The following is a 12,990-nucleotide window of genomic DNA, read 5'->3' as shown; positions in this document are numbered from 1 at the left end:
CAAGGGTCCCTGGTGGCACAGTTGATTGAGCATCCAACTCAGGGTTTTGGCTCAGATCATGATCTCAGGGTGGTAAGATCAAGCCCCACATCAGGCTCTGGGTTCAGCATGGAATCTGCTTATTTCTCTCTTCCTCTACTTCTTCCCCAACATACTTGTTGGGTAATAAGTAAATAAATAAGTAAATGAATAAATTAACTTATTTAATAATTTAATAAATATTATTTAATAATTTAATAAATTCAATAGTTTAATTTAATAAATAAATTAATAAGTAAATACATACATACATACATACCCTGACATGATTTACACATAGATATTCACCAAATATTCATGAATTAATTGATTAAGCACTCTGAATTTCTGATTCTTCTGAAAACTATGATGAAGCACTGAGAGCCTGCTCTGTACCAGGCACTGTAGTGGCTCAAGATACGAGATGATTATAATAGTTTCAAGCTGCTCATGGTCCAGTGAGAGAGGAAAACACAGAAACAGAAACTGATAGCGTGGATATGATGATGGAGATAAGCACAGAGGAAGGGCACCTCCTCTGTCAGAGAGAGGAAGGTGAGAATAGGGAATGAGTTAAATAGGGAGGTGACACCTGCACTGTTTTATTTTATGTATTTATGTATTTATGTATTTATTTATTTATTTATGGTTTTATTATTTATTCATGAGAGACACACAGAGAGAAAGGGAGAAGCATGCTCCATGCAGGGAGCCCGATGTGGGACTCCATCCCGGGTTTCCAGGATCATGTCCTGGGCCGAAGGCAGCACTAAACCACTGAGCCACCCAGGGATTCCTGACACCTGCACTGTTTTAAAAGATGAGTAGATATCATCTAGGTCAAGGGTAAAGGGAGATGGAAGGAGATTTCCAGGAGACAGAGTAGCATGAACGAAGAAACTGAGTAGAGAAGCAGCATGAATGTGAGAGAAATTCTAGGCAGTACAGTGTTGCTGGAGGAAAGAGTGGCAGACAGAAAGTATTGCTGAGAGTCGAGGATCCATCTGTGAGGAAGTGTGGTGCAGTGATTAAGAGACTATAAGGGCTTGGGAATTAGGCAGAGCCAAGTTTGCATCCTGGCTCTGCATCCTCCTAGCCATGGGAACTTGGCTGAATTACTTAACCTCTATATGCCTCAATGTACTCATCTGTAAAATGGGCATTATATTTAAAGGGTTCTTGTGAGAGTGGATTGAAGTTATGTTTGCAAAGTGCATAGCACTGGATAAACATTCAAAGCATGTTAGCTAATTGCTTTTGAGAGACTGGGCAGTTGTGTAGGGGCCATAAAAAGAGAGCCCCTGGAAAGTTTAAGCTGGTGCTGACAGGCAGTTGTAGTGTAAGAGGACTGTTTTGGAGGCCTGGAGACCAGTTACGAGGCAGTCCTATTTAGCATTTTAGTTGATAGATGGCGAGGGACAGTGGTAGTAGGGATGGAGAGGAGAGGATAGAGTTAAATATCAGGTATTGTCCATAGGATTTTGTAACTGAGTGGGGGAATGTGTAAGGAGTAATGAGTCAAGTGTATTCCTGACAGGATAGTTACACAGTGTTCAGTAGTATCAGACTGTGTTGATGGGCCATTGGTAAATGCGCTTCAGGTCAGTATGATCTTAGAAGTGTTTTGTTTTGTTGAAAAAACAGAACCTAAAAAAGAAAAAAAAGTCTGATACGTTTAAGTATATAAATAGCAAAAGCTTATGTTAACCCCTCACAAAAATAAAACTAAAGATAATGATAGTGTCAGGAAAATACTAGCTTTTCCAATAACAGAAGGTAAGAGCAATGTATAAATATCTCATGGAGGTCCTGGCTGGCTCAGCCAGTAGAGCATGAGACTCTTAATCTTGGGGTCCTGAGTTTGAGCCCCACATTGGGTGTAGAGATTACTTAATACATAAATAAAATTCAAGAAATAAATAGCTCCTTAAGATCGATTAAGAGGCTTCAGGATTCCAGTAAGTCAGTGTCAGATGATTAAAATTAACCAAGTTGCTGGTAAACAAAGGGGTGCAAAGATGTTCTTTCTCACAGAAATCAAAGATAGGCACATTAAGATATCCTTAAATATAAAAATTAGATAAAAATTTAAGATAATGTCAGTAATATGCTGAAATTGGTGCTTGTGCATTCTGCTGATGTCACTAAAACCATTTGCCCAGCAATGTGGAAAAAATTTGCCAGGGCTATATAGATATACAAATGTGCTCAGAGCTCACACTTCTGAGGATTTATTCTAGAGAAAAAATTTAGCAATTTAACAAAAGCTTAAAGCTATATGCACATGGTTTTTCACTGCAGCATTAAGCCTTATAGCAAAGAAAGAAAGGAAAATTAAAAGAGAGCAGCCTAAGTACTCACAATTAAGGCATGGTTATTTAGGGAACATCAATATTATGAAGCAATGTTAAAAAATAATGACTAAGACAAAACAGTGGGAAAGTCTTTGTGAAAATATTCAGTGAGAAAAGCTAAAAAGAAGTGATGCCCATCATCATTATAGTTACTGAAGAATATTTATTTGTTTAAAGACTGAAAAGTAATATGCAGAACACGAAAGTAGTGGTATAGTCGCTTATACCTATTTTCATGTGCACTACGTTGTCTTTGATTTTACAAGAGCAAGTGTAGTTTGTGGTATTCTTTAGTACCAGTTAACATTTTGTTATTTTTCACTGCTTATGTATTTTATTTTTTTATTTATTTATTTTTTGCTTACGTATTTTAAAGTACATTATAGTTATCACAACACATTAGTCGTATGCATCAAGAACATCACTGTCTTCCAGAAACATAATATAATCAAGCAAAGTCAACAATCCTTAATATCTAGTACCCTGTCCACAGTCAAATTTTCCCAATTTCCATTCTCTTTTCAAAACTGAAATAACTCAGTGAGTCTGCCCAGTGCAGGGGGATTGTTCACTGCTGAGAGTGACTGGATCCCAGGCTCCTGGTGTCATGGTGGTAAGTCAGTCTCAGCCCTCTGGGTCTCTCGGCATGGAGCCCTAGAGGGAGGACAGCTGGCTCAGAGAAGGTCAGCTCCATCTGCAAGTAGAGCTGTTTCTTTTTTTCCTGCCCTCTGCTCCTGGGAGCTGAGGGCAGAGGCTTTTAGACCCTTGGAGCCAGCTGGCAAGGAGGAGTGGGAAACCAGCCAGCAGGTCTGTGCTTCGGGTGAGGAACTTTGGATGGTTGTCATTGTCAAGCCAGTTGTGGAAGGTCCCAAGATTTCACACAAGCCTCCCCTACTCTGCTTGTTGCTGCCAGCTTCCAGACACCTGGCCGAGATGTCGATTTACCTCCTTTATGGTTTGTGTGAAGAACTGCCTATTCTTTTGATTAGCTGGATCTTCTGAATTAAATCAGGCCTTAAAAAAATTGATGATGAAGGATATAACTACCTGATAAAGTTAACAAGGCTGTCCCACAACTTTTATAAAACTAAACAAAACCCCCCAAACAAATGAACAAAGAAAAACAAGCAAAAGCATTTTACTATGGAACTTTTCTAAAATTCACCAAAATAGAGAGAGTGATAAAACGAACCTCCTGATATTTAACCAATCTTGTTTCATTTGCTTTTGCTTAAGTATTTTAAATTCCAAGCATTTTGTCAGTTCTTCTCTTAATACGTAACAGAATTGACAGCTACTCCTTAATATCATCTAATACCCAGTCCCTGTTGAAATTTCTCCAGTTGTGTTAAAAATGTCTTTTTATAGTTGAATTTGTTTGAATTGGGATCTAAACAAGGTCCACTGATTGCATTGATTTACGTTTCTAAAGTCCTTTCACATTTATAATGGTTCTCTTGCTTTCACCCTCTCTACCCACCACCACTTTTATTTGTTGAAGAAACTAGGTCATTTGTCCTTTATAATTTCCAACATTCTGACTCTGCCTTCTGCCTGTTTCCCCATAGTGTTATTTAACACATTCCTCTACTCCCCACCACCTCTATCTTCTGTAAACTGGTAGTTACAGCTAGAGGATTGATTAGAATAGGGTTCAGTGTTTTTGTGTATGTGTGTGTGTGGAGGGGGCAAGAGTACTTCGTAGATGAAGCTACATACATCTTATTGATCACATTAGGTGGTGTGTAAGGTGTGCACGTCCCATTTTTAGTGATACTAAGATTAGTTATTGGATTCAGGTATAGTCATCATCTCTTCAATGAATGGTTTGGGCAGCCATTGACAAAACTTGCTTAGATTCATTCTTTTATAAGGGGTGCAAAATGGTGGTTTTCTAATTCTATCATTCCTTCTGTTTTTGTTATTTCTTCTGTTACCTCGTAAACTTTAGGTCTCTGTAGCTGGTTGCATTAGTCAGTTTGCCACACTTTCCCTAGGAGCTGGCTATGGCTAAGTTCTTGGGATAGCTATGATTCGCCTGCTCTAATTCTGACACTGCTTTGAGAAATAGCCTGGAACCAGGATTTCAGAGGGAGATTTGTCCCTTCCTCAGCTGTAAACTTTTGAGGTAATGACAACTATAAACAGTGTCAGTTTTATGCCCTGGCATAGTTTTGATGTTTGTGTGGTATGATTTGAGAATAGCTGAAAGGTTGGCCCGATGAAAATATTTTCCTCTTTCCTGGCTATCATGTGTGACACCCCCAACAGTGGTGTTCTCCCTTAAGGACCTTGTGCAGGCTTGTGAATTGTAACCAGATTAGGGTATGCCGTTATCTGGGAATGAGAATGGGAGAAGCAAGGACCAGCACATGAATGATCATATTAGTAGGAATTTGTTTACCTTGTTGTTAGCTGCTTACCACCTCTTGTGTCCATAGTAGGGTCTGGAACATGTAGCTGGGAATGGAACTTTTTAGCTTGTACAAGGTAAGGAAGTTTCCATTGGTGCAGGTAAGGTGAATACTTGGTTCCATTGGTACAGGTAGGGTGCATACTTGGTTCCATTGGTACAGGGAAGATGCATACTTGGGACTTGGTTCAGGCTTTTATGTGAGGCTTGAAGAATGAAGACTGTTGAGGCTACAGAAGGCAGAAGAAAAAAAATGTTGAAAGATGTGAGAAATTACTGCTTTAGACTTCTATTGAGGATGACTCTGCTTAAGCCCTAAAAGTAGTTTAGAAAGTAAAAACAGGACTCTGTTTGCTTCCTCTTCTTTTCTTTACTTCTGTGTTGGCCAGGAAGCATGAAAAACAGTGGGATTCTAGGTTCTAGGAGAGTTTTCCTTACAGGTCAGCAGTAATAAAGAAGTTTGAAGCCAGAATTCAAGTAAGATGAAAGGCATCATGGAACATGTGAGAGGAATCACTTTCTTAAAGGTGAAATATGGCAGATTAAAAAAAAAAAGAAATATGGCAGATTGATCCCTTTGCCATATAGGGAGTTCAGTTTGGCATTTTAGAGAAACAAATCATTTCCCCTTTTCCACCTACTCAACAACCAGTTCTAACAAGGAAGTTCAGTATTTTTTATCTTTATGGTAATTTCAGAAACAGTAGCCCATTTATTCCTAATAATGTTATTGAAAAATACCAGTAATTATATAATGATGGCAGAAATCACATTTTTAAGTAAATGAAGAGGGAAATGATTTTTTCTTATTATATGTCCTGAATTTATATGTAATTATCATCTATAAAAGAACCTCCCTGGTATGCCTAATAACCACCTTTTGTCCTTGCATGAAAAGTCGAGGTTTTTTTTTGTTTTTTTTTTTTTAATTCAAGGTTTTGTTCTGCTCAGCTTATTTCTGGCTGGTTGGGGAGATAGAGGCAGCTGTTTTATGACATGTCTCACAGGCCTTCCTCAGACCAGGGAGTGAATTGCTCTGGAAACCAGCTGGCCATGTCCTTTGCCTGTCAGACCCAGTGCAAGCAAACAGAATTTAGGCAAACAAGTGGAAATCTGCCAGTATAGGGAGAAGTGGCCCTTGATCAAAAAACATGGTCACTTTAAGCCAACAATTTCTAATTACCTGCAACTCTTCTGATTGGTAGATAATAACACATGATGCATAAACACGTATGGTTTTTCCCCCATTAATTTTGGCTTTAGTGGTTATTTACTCCTTTATGAAACATCCTTTGAAAAACAAGGCAGGAAATTGAAGAGAACAAAATAAAACAGAGCTTCCTTTCCCATTTAGTGATAGCATCGAGTGGTTATAGGTGTACTGTCTATATGTCGCAAGAGCAATAGTAGAATAATAATTTTCCTTTTATTTAAAAATAAACATTTAGTTTGTTCTCCTTTCATAGATTTATTATCTATCTATGGCTAGCTAACATTTTATTTTTGTATTTAGTATGTTCAGATATCATATACCATAGTATCTTTATTAAATTCTAATATTTTTAAACATTTCACATGAAATAATATTGATATGTAGCGTAGTATATAGATGACAATATTTTGCATATCTGTATACAATATTACTTATAATAATAAACGGTATGTGTACGTACATATATTATAAAGTCTTACATTCATTCCTTTGTGGGTTGTTTTGTTCATTTAGTCACTCACTCATTCCTGAAACGTTTGTCGAATGTCTGGTTAATGCCAGGCACTGTGCAATCGTAAAAGCTATAAAGGCGGATGGTCAAAAGATCACACGAGCTGCTGAGTAGAGAAGGTATTATAGAATGAGGAAAGGGTGGCTATCTGGGAGCTATAAAGAGTATACAGTTTGGGAGAGGACCCAGGAGGGTAAAAAAGGATTTCCGAAATATCCCATCAGAGTGCAAAAGGAGTGAATAACCAATTTACAACTCAGTGGTGATGTTCACTTATTATCAAGGTAAGATGGGGGAGGCCTTCATTTGTTTCATTTGTATGAGATAGCAGGGCAAATGGATCCTAAAGATCCAGCATGCTTGTGTAGATGGTCCTTGGGAGCCAGGACAGTCAGGCAACTTTAGTTCTAACTGTAGTAGGAATCCATAAAAATTAGGTTTTAGGCAGGGCAGTGATGTTTAGAAAGAATATGTTAGCTGCTGGTGGGGGAGGTGTTGTGGAGTAAGGCAAGGGTAGAATCAAAAAGGTTCTCTGAGGAGTGATGGGAACATTTCAAGAGAGAGAGATGGTGGTGGCTTCACTCCAGTGTTACCAGCAAATGTGATGACAAGTGATTGGATGCTGACATATGTTTTGGAGACAGGGCCTAAAGCACTTGCAGATGGGTTTCATGTTGGAGGTTAAAGAAAGAGATGAATCACTGTTAACTTTTAGATTTAAGATGTGCAAACTCTGTGTGGCTGGTCATACTGTGGCTGAGATGGGGCTCGGGGAAGAGCAGCTGGGAAAATGGGGAAGCGGGAGTACTTCACGATTATGCTTTTTCCTGAAGGGCTTAGCAACAATACAAGTAAGAGGATGTGAGTGAGTGGGTCATGCTAGTTTAGTCATTATAAAGGGAGTTAAGGAGGTGACAACCTTGCAATTGCACAGGAAAGGAGTTTGTTAGGTTGCATACTTGAAGAAGAAGAAAGACTTGAGGTGCCTCAGCATGATGCAGTCAAAGATTGTATGTCAGGTGGGGTGAAGCTTGAAGGATGAGGGGATAAATTTGAGATTTTATTTTTATTTTTTTTTAAAGATTTTATGAGACACAGGAGAGGCAGAGACATAGGCAGAGGGAGAAGTAGGCTCCCTGCGGATAGCCTGATGCGGCTCTCAATCCCAGGACCCCGGGGTCACAATCTAAGCCAAAGGCAGGTGCTCAAACACTGGGTGCTGAGCCACCCAGGCATCCCGGAGTTTGAGATTTTAGATGTGAAATCTTTCTGGGTGATGTTAAGATCCAAGATGTGATCATAGATATGGGTAAGTCAAGAATGGAGATAAAATTTTTAGGGTTTAAAATGTTAAAGACATGTGGTACTGTTGGAAAACTTAAAAAAAAAAAAAGGATATTGAAGTCCCAAGGAAGGATGAAAATAACCAAGACAGAGAAAAAAAGAAAAGTAACCAGGTGCTAGGATCATGGGAGGAGAGATCTGGAGGTTGGCAGATGACACTCAGGAAGAGACAGATAGGTGGTACAGAAGCATAGCATGGCTTTTAAAGACTTGTGTAGAAATGGAGTTGTCTGGATGCAAAACAAGATAGGAGAACGTTCCCTCTGGATTTCTTGGGAAAGGAAAGGGAGAGTTCTTCACTAGAGAGAGCCCACAGGGCTGCTGGGTCCTAGTAGGGTCAGAAGTCTAGGTTTTAGTTAACTCTGGAGGCACAGGCATGACTCTGAAAGGTTCAGGGTGCAGGAGGACTTGCTGATGAAGGAATGAGGGCTCAAAGGGAAAAATAGAAAAGAAGGAGATTTAGGAGGGTTGCAAAATAAGCTGTGGGCTAAAGGGTAGAGGGACTGGGAAGAGGACTGCAGTGGGGAAGAGCTCAGAACAAGATGGGGAAAAGATAGATTACCAGAGAGACTTGCAATTAGGGTAGTAATAAGAGCTATACAATTTCTGCATGAAACTATAAAATTTTGGGGCAAATTTCTTTGTTACAACTTGGTGGTATTAAGATCCTAATTCCACACCACAGATTGCTTGTTAGGTAACTTTTCAATCTATCAGGGGCATTGTAACCGATATATCCAATTTAACATTCCAGTAATGGGACAAACTGACTTGTGTCCCTTGATGAAATGCACTTAGAATGACCCAACAGCAACCACATAGTACTCCTGCCCAAAATGTTTAATCTAAATCAGGTTATGAAGAATAGGTCAATTTTATTTATTTGTTTATTTGTTTGTTTATTTATTTATTTATTTAATCCCAGGACTCTGGGACCTGAAGGCAGACACTTAACCAATGAGCCACACAGGCACCCTGAATAGGGCAATTTAAACTGAGGGGCTTTTCTTCAAAATAATTGGCTTAGATTCTTCCCAATGTCAGTATCATGAAAGACTAAAAAGGACTAAAAAGCTGAACTATTTTATATTAAGAGACATTAAAAAGATAACAATTAAATGCAGTGCATGATCCTTGATTGGATACTGGATCGGAAACAAACATATATACTGCAGAAATCCCCAAAGCTCACTCTGAAAGGACTAGAGAAATGTGAATATGGGTTATATATAAGACAATAGCGTTGAATTAATAATTATCCAAATGTTTTAATTGTATTAAAGTTATAAAGGAGAATGTCCCTTTCCTTAGGAGATGCATGTTATAGTCTGTTGTTACGTATGCCTTTGACTCTCAAATAATTCAGCAATGGCTATATATCTGTAATACCTGTTTCTTTTTATTTCTCTATATTAAAATCTGTTTATGTTTAGTGAGACAGAAAGTAAATATCTAAACTGACAGATAAAGCATATGCTTTAAATTTGCAGACTGTATTTTAAGATGTGATCAAAGTGAAAAATATTTCAACATTACAATAAACACAAATAATTATTAAATTATCAATTGACATTTAAATAAGAAATATTTTAAGAATTATATTAAAATCATAAAGCAATATCAATCTATGATATTGCAAGTCTATTGCCAAATCATTAACAATCATCATGACTCACTTAATAACATAATGTGCCTTATTTTACATCTGAGAAGTCATCCAAATAGGCTCTGTTGTGTAGATAGAGGAGCATATACTTTATTATTTATTCAAATCAGTATCAATTGTGCGCTTCCTTCATTGAGGAGGAAAAAGAGAACTTCTTTAGATGGACCTTTTTCTTTTCTTTCATAGATCTCTATCATGCATGGAATTTCTGGGGTGGGAGTCCACAGACAATATGGTGGAATTAAGGCCATAGAATGTATTATTCTGGCTCTGGACTTTCTGCCAGCTTTGCAAAGTGGGACAATCACTAATTCACAAAGTGTATGCTTGGTTTCTTCTCTTCAAGAGAGACAGTTCCAGAGGCAGCTGCTGTAAGCTGTGGCTAAGGAGAAAGTGGAGGTGGGAGTGCTATAAACAGGTGTCTCAAAACCTCTCTTCTTCCACCATGTGAGATGGCATCATCTATGAATGAGGAAGTGGGCCCTTTCAAACACCAAATATACTGGTGCCATGATCAAGGACTTCCTAGTCTCCAGAACTATCTACGAAATAGGAGGATCTGAAATCTGGATGCATTTTATGATGGGCATTAAGGCAGGCATATGATGGGATGAGCACTGGATGGTAGATGTAACTAATGAATTATTGAAAACTACATCTGAAACTAATGATGTACTATATGTAGGCTAATTGAATTTAAATTAAAAAATAAAAAGGTGTGCACCCCCAAAATAAATAAATTAATGAAATAATTAAGCATTTTATTTTTTATTTTATTGTATTTTTTGTTAGTAGAATCTTTTTTATTTAGAAAAAAAAAAAACCAAACAAACAAAAATCCAGCCCTAGCTCTAGCCCATGTAGTTTGGCAGCAATGAGAGGTGTGGGATAATGCCCCCTTCTTTAAATAAAAATGATATATGTGTGTGTATGGAAAGGAGAGGGGTGCAAAAGCAGTGGGGAGTGGTGGAGGAAAGGGAGAGACAAGGTCACTGGGAATGCTTGCAGGTGGGTGCCCATTTCATAATATTTCTTGTTGATAATACCACCGTGGACACCTTTGCCCATCAGCAGGACTTGGCAGTCATGGTGACAATGATGTTGAAAGTGGGAACTCTTGCTGGTGCTCCTGGTAGGAAGATCCATGGTGAATTTCTCGTCCTGCAGTGGTGAGTCCTGGATAACAGAACATTTCTGGCCCTTGGGTGTCAGCCCACTCATGAAAAACCTGGACTCGTCTTTGCCAACGAGGACACCAGCCTCAGCTGACATGATGTTGATAAGTGTTTCCCCAGGACAGTGGCCCAGACAGAGAAGAAGTCCTTATAGCTCATGATGGCTGTCCTGACAGGCCCCATGTTGTCGATACAGCATTTCCACCTGGCCTTGGAGTGTTTGCTACTGGGGCTGCTCTCCACACTGCTGCAGGGGCCGCATCCCAGGCTTGGGGCATAGGCAGATGTCAGTACCAAGAATGAGCCTTTTTAAAGAAAAATTCAGGTTAAATGAACAAGTTGTTAAGGAGATTAAGAAAATAATTCCATTTACAATACCATCAAAACCCCCAATACTGAGAATGAAACTTAACCAAAGAAGTGAAAGACCTGTGCAAGATAATATTAATTAATAATATTAATAATATTAATGAAAAACATTAAAGAAGACTGTATTCATGGATTGGAGGACTTAATATTGTTAAGATGTCAATACTACCCAAAGCTATGTACAGATTCAATTAAATCCATATCAAAATCCCAATGACATTTTTTGTAGAAATAGAAAAATGCATCCTAACATTCATAAGGAATTTCAGGGAAACCCTTAATACTCTCAAAACAATCTTGAAAATAAATAAACTTGGAGGTTTTAGACTTCCTGGTTTCAAAACTTAATACAAAAAATTACTATACTAATCAAAGCAGTATGATACTGGCATGAAGACAGAAATATAAATCAATGGAGAAGAATAGAGAGCCCAGAAATAAACCATTGTGTATGTGATCAAATGATTTTCAACAAGGGACCCAAGACCTCTCAATGGTGAAAGGACTGTCTCTTCAACAAGCAGTGTTAAATGCTTAAATGTCTTTCAGCAAATAGTGTTGGGCCAATTGGATATCTATATATAAAAGAAAGAGCTTTGACATTTATGTTATACCATATACAAAATTTTTTTAAAAGATTTTATTTATTTATTCATGAGACACACACACACACACACACACACACACACACACACACACACACAGAGGCAGAGACACAGGCAGAGGGAGAAGCAGGCTCCAAGCAGGGAGCCCGACATGGGACTCAATCCCTGGTCTCCAGGATCACACCCTGGGCTGAAGGCGGCACTAAACTGCTGAGCCACAGGGCTGCCCCCATATAAAAAATTAACCCAAAATGTATTAAAGACCTACATTTAAGACACAAAACTATAAAACTAGAGGAAACATAGGTGAAAATTATCTTGACTTTGGATTTGGCAATGATTTCTTGGATATGACACAAAAAGTACAGGCAACAAAAACAAAAATAGACCTATCAGACTACATCAAACATAAAAACTGGGGGATCCCTGGGTGGCTCAGGGGTTTAACCCCTGCCTTCAGCCCAGGGCGTGATGCTGGAGTCCTGGGATTGAGTCCTGCATCAGGCTCCCTGCATGGAGCCTGCTTCTCCCTCTGCCTGTGTCTCTGCTTCTCTCCCTCTCTCTCTCTCTATCTCTTATGAATAAATAAAATCTTTTTAAAAAAAGTAAAAACTGCTAGACATCAAAGGACGCAATCAGCAGCGTGAAAAGATAACCTCTAGAATGGGAGAAAATAGTTGCAAATCGCATGTGTGATGATATTACATATCTGTTGATATCCAGAATATATGAATTATTATTATAATATCAAAACCAAATAAACTTATTAAGAAATGAGGTATGTAAAGGTATTTTCTTTACATATGTGGTATGTAAAGTAGTCAAATTCATAGAAAAACAAGCAGTGGCTTCCAGTGGCTGGAGGGAAAATAGAGAGCTGTGGTTTAAAGAGTATCAATTTCTGCTTTGCAAGATGGAAAGGTTCTGGAGGATCTATTGCATACCAGTGATGATATACTTAACCTACTGAACAGTTCAGTAAAAACTGGTTATATAGCAGATTTTATTTAATACTTTTTTCAATAAAAAATTTTTAAAATGTGAAAACAAAACTGAACAAACCTCTGTCTCTCTGTAGGCAGTATGTTCTTGGGACATGGACCCACCTTATACTTAGAGTACCACCTTGTGTACTATATTATCAGTTGTAGTTCAAGGGGACCACATGTAGTTTTTTTTTTTTTTTAAGGTTTTCTCTATTTATTCACGAGAGACACAGAGAGAGAGGCAGAGACTTAGGCAGAGGGAGGAGCAGGCTCCCCACAGGAGCCCAATGCAGACTAGATGAGGGACTTGATCCCTGATCTGGGATCAGGCACTGA

At 38.4% G+C, this 12,990-nt stretch overlaps 1 pseudogene; it reads right to left on the bottom strand.

Moving 5' to 3' along the window:
- Positions 1-7,213: 7,213 nt before the first annotated feature.
- LOC121486381 lies at positions 7,214-10,877 on the bottom strand (annotated as a pseudogene).
- Positions 10,878-12,990: the final 2,113 nt, after the last annotated feature.

The sequence above is a fragment of the Vulpes lagopus genome, chromosome 1 (genome assembly GCF_018345385.1).
Source record: "Vulpes lagopus strain Blue_001 chromosome 1, ASM1834538v1, whole genome shotgun sequence".
NCBI lineage: Eukaryota > Metazoa > Chordata > Mammalia > Carnivora > Canidae > Vulpes > Vulpes lagopus.
The sequence above is the reverse complement of the archived record's forward strand: the minus strand, read 5'-3'. Positions and strand labels throughout refer to the sequence as shown.